General features: G+C 55.7%; 1 pseudogene; it reads right to left on the reverse strand.

Annotated features, from left to right (window-relative positions):
- Window positions 1-332: 332 nt before the first annotated feature.
- On the reverse strand, window positions 333-3564 carry LOC126951326 (ataxin-2-like protein; annotated as a pseudogene).
- Window positions 3565-4094: the final 530 nt, after the last annotated feature.

Consider the following 4094-nt stretch of genomic DNA (forward strand, 5'->3'; position numbering starts at 1 on the left):
ATGGAAAATAAAGAACAGGGGACCTAAGTCTGAGGTTACAAACAACAGAAAATAAAAGATCTTCTGTGTCCAGCAGGGGAATAGATGAGAGGATGCGAGGGCAATACTGGGTGGGGACAGGCAGGGACAGGGCAGGAACCCCCCACCCCTGCTGGACCCTGGCGCTGCCCTCTGTGAGGCCCCTCCCATTCAAGGTGCTTGGCAGGAATTCCCCAGCTCCCCTGGGGAAAGGGGGGATGGGGAACTGGGAGTGGTCTGAACTGCTGGGGGAAGAGGCATAGATCACTCTTCCCTCCACTCATGGAGGTCTCGGGTCTCGGCCAGGAAAGTCTTCAGTTCCCCAGGGGGTGGAAGGGGAGCTGCTGGGAGGGGTAAGATTGAACTCTGGTAAGTCAGGAGACAGTCGGGGTCAGTGAGAGCTTGGGGGTGTCTGATGTAGGGGTAGGGTGAGGGTGTGGAAGCTGAGAATGCAGGCACCCCACTCTGGGGCACTGCACTTTGGGGGTGACCTCCCATGACTCTGGGGTGGGTGCAGCAGCATCACCTGGGGTGGATGGGGAGCCCCAGGGTGAGGGGGCAGGGCTGCAGTGATTCCAGTTTGGACATGAGCCTGGGTAACATGGGCCATGTTGGTGAAGCCGTGGGGCAGATGCTGGTGGTGGATGGCATACACAGTGGCTGGCTGGGGGAAGCTGCTCTGAGGGGACCGGGCAGAAGGTCCCAGAGGCAGAGAGGGCAGCATGCCGGCCAGGGCCCCTGGGTGGTACAGATTCTACTGTTGGGTGTCCACTGCCCAGGTGTGGAGCCACTCCTGCCTGATGCTGGACAGGACTGGGGGCTGCAGTCTGGTTCCAGGTAGGCATGGTAGCCGGCTGCAGCTGGTGGACATGAAGCTGTGTGGCATAGTGTGGGTAGGCCTGATGAACAGTGACATAAAGGGCTTGAGGGGTGGGCTGCTCCGCAGAAGGGTACTGAAGGGTGGAGGATGACACAATGACCTGGGGATGTCTGCCCGACGTCAGCATGCGTGGATTGCTTTGAAGCAAAGGGGCAGACACCGGCTGTGAGGCGTAGTGGGTCATGGGCTGCATCATGGCAGGTGGGCCTGGGAACTGCTGAGTGTTGTAGGAGATGTAGGAAGAATAGGGCGTGGCAGCCACCAGAGGCAGGCCAGCAGCCACCGAGGTGGGGCTGAGGCTGGCTGGTATTGGTCCCAGAGCTATGGGCACAGGGAGCATTTTGCTCTCCAGTACTTGCCCTGCTGCCCAGACATTGAATTGGATCCAGGATACGAATACATCTGAGATGCCTGCACAGCTGGTCTCATGTGGATCTGAGGTATGTAGGAGATGTACTGGGGGCTGTATAGCCCACTCTGGCCTGCTGTCAGCACTGGGATGGAGGGAGTTGAATGAGTCCGAGGCCCTGGAGAAGTTGGGGTACTGGTGGATTTATTCACAAACAGCAGAGACTTTGTGGGACTGAACTCCTTGGTATTGGGGTTCAACATTGATTACTTGTTCAGCAATAGGGCCCTCATCCTTGTCCTCTCCTTTGATGAGCCCAACTGGGGGGCTGCTGGTTTGGCTTGGGCAAGGTGGGGGGGGGGCTCTGTTCTGGACCCTCAGTGCCTCCTGCTGGTGCCAGGGGTGGTCTGTCTTCCTTATCCCATATAGACTCTGTCTTGGAGGGAACCCCATGGGATCTGAAGTCAACAAACCATCAGCCTCCTTCTCCTTTCCTTTGGCCTCCTCCTTTAAGATCCAGGGAGGAAAAGGATCCAGGCTGTTCTCAGGGGAACTATTGGGCTGAAGCTTAAACTGGGCCCCAAACTGTCTGAGTTCTTCCAGTTGGAATAGTTTCTGTTCATTCTGAAGACCAGGGACTTTCCCAGCTATCTGAGCCAGCTACTGGGGCTCCAGGGTTCTCTCAGGTTCCTTGGTAGAGAGTTCTTTTACATCTGTGGGGGCCAGGGAGATCTTTGGAGAAACTGAGGAAATGGAGCCCATTCCAGGATCTGAGACTGATGAGGTCACAGGGATGGAGGCTGAAGATGTTGGCACTGCCAAGCCAATGGGAGGCTCAAGACAGGAAGCTGAGATTGGGGCAGGGGCAGCAGACTTGGGAGAACTCAGGGGATATATCCGGCCCACTGCAGGAGGAGGAACAGAAGTTTCTCCAGAAGGCCTATTATTGGGTGAAGACAGGGTCTTGGCACCTCTCAGAGGCCTCTGTGCCTTTGGGGACATGCAGGAAGGGCCTCCATTGATACCACGGGCCTCAGAACCTGGGCCAGGGTTGCTATTGTCCAGATGGTGAGGGCCACGAGGTGGCAAAGAGCTAAGGCCAGGCCGACCACACGGAGAGCTGCTGCATCAAACTCCTCCCTGGGGACCTTCCTGGACTCATTGAGGCAGAGGGATGATATACTTTATCTTCCTGGATGCCAACCTGGGGCTCTCCTGCCCTGAATACTGCCATTGGGCCGCCCTGTGCTTCTCCACTCCAGTGGCCCATCATCACTCTCCATGGCGATCCACAGGCGGTACTGAGGGCTTGATTCAATCTCTCATGCCAACTGCGCCAAACGCAGGTCTCGCTGCTGAAACTCTTCCGAGCTGTGCTTTTCTGTCTTTTTTTTTTTTTTTTTTTTTTTTTTTTGTGGAGAACGGGGTCTCGCTATATTACCCAGGCAGGTCTCGAACTCCTGGGCTCAAGCTATCCTCCCGCCTCTGCCTCCCTGAGAGCTGGGATTACAGGCGTGAGCCCGAGCTGTGCTTTTCTAAGGGCACTGTATAAGAAAAAAGACTGCTATCCCAGGTGGTCTTCACACCGTAGTTCTCCTCGTTGAACTTGAACATTTCATTGGGGTCCCATCCATTGGACATGTCGGACTCAAGGTCATAGTTGTCGCTGTTGCTGTCACCCGCCTCCCAGCGCTGAAGCACCTTCTCTTTGTGTTCCCCATTCCCTTCTAGTTAATGGCAATGGCTGAATGGGTGAACTTGTCTTTAGCAGCGTAGCTGAAGTCAGCATTTCAGAAGTGAACAAGCATGACATCACTTGGCTTAAACACCATGGTGTCTACAATATCCTCCCGACAAGGACCACCTGCTGGCTCAGATGCTTTCTGGTGTACAACATCCACTGCTAGTTCAAAATTTGAGCTCAGTCTCTTGAAGATACCCTCATAGATGGTGTCATTTTTCACCTTTACATCACAAGTGGAGCCCACAACAGCTGTAAGGAAATGCAGCATTCTGGAATTGTTGTACACGCCTTCAAACACAGGTGACTGTGGGGGTCCCTTTCCTGTGCTTTGTCCCCTGGCGCTGCCAGTGGCAGCGGCCCCCGGCCTCTCCTGGTGCTGTTGCTGCGGAGGCAGCTGCGTCGCCAAGATGATTTTGGCTTCCCAGCGGAGCCCGCTCCTGGCAGCCGAAGGCCCCAGGCAGGGGGAGGAGGCCGCAGGAGGCCCCGGTGGAGCTGCAGAGGAGGCATGGCCTGCTGCATGGGGGGCGGCTGCTGGGGCTTGGAGAGCTCTTATGGCGGCTGAGGCTTCAACATGATAGCAACGTCCGAAGGGGAATTAAACGGAAGGGAGGGAGAGAGGGGGCCGGAGCTGGGGCCCGCGGGAGAGCGTGGGAAGCCACTGGGATTGGGCAGCCAGGCCCGCCATTGGCAGGCAGGGGGAACCCTGAGGTGTCGGGGGTAGAGAGAGCCCCAGTACTTAATATATTTTGAAATGTTGATGCAGGATTTTTTTGCTCCTTAGTTCGGCTAAATCCAGGTTCTTGTCTCACAACCAGGAAAAATTAGGCATGCAGACATGTTGAAAGGTGAGGAGGCCAGAATTTATTAAGTGAAAGGAAAGCTTTGAACAAAAAGAGGGGTCGTGCACGCAGGTTTCCACCTCACAAACTGAATGCCAGACCACAACGCGAGTTGAAAAGGTCAGGCTCCTCCCATGTGTTAGGCGTGAATTCCGGGTGGCTCCACCCCATTCTGCCAGTGCGTTTGGGCTTCCGGTCCTTTGTGGGCATGCCCAGGAAAGACCCTGTGCAGGTTCCCTTATCTGCACAAAAACATCTGGCATA

This window comes from Macaca thibetana, chromosome 3 (assembly GCF_024542745.1).
Source record: "Macaca thibetana thibetana isolate TM-01 chromosome 3, ASM2454274v1, whole genome shotgun sequence".
Classification (NCBI taxonomy): Eukaryota; Metazoa; Chordata; class Mammalia; order Primates; family Cercopithecidae; genus Macaca; species Macaca thibetana.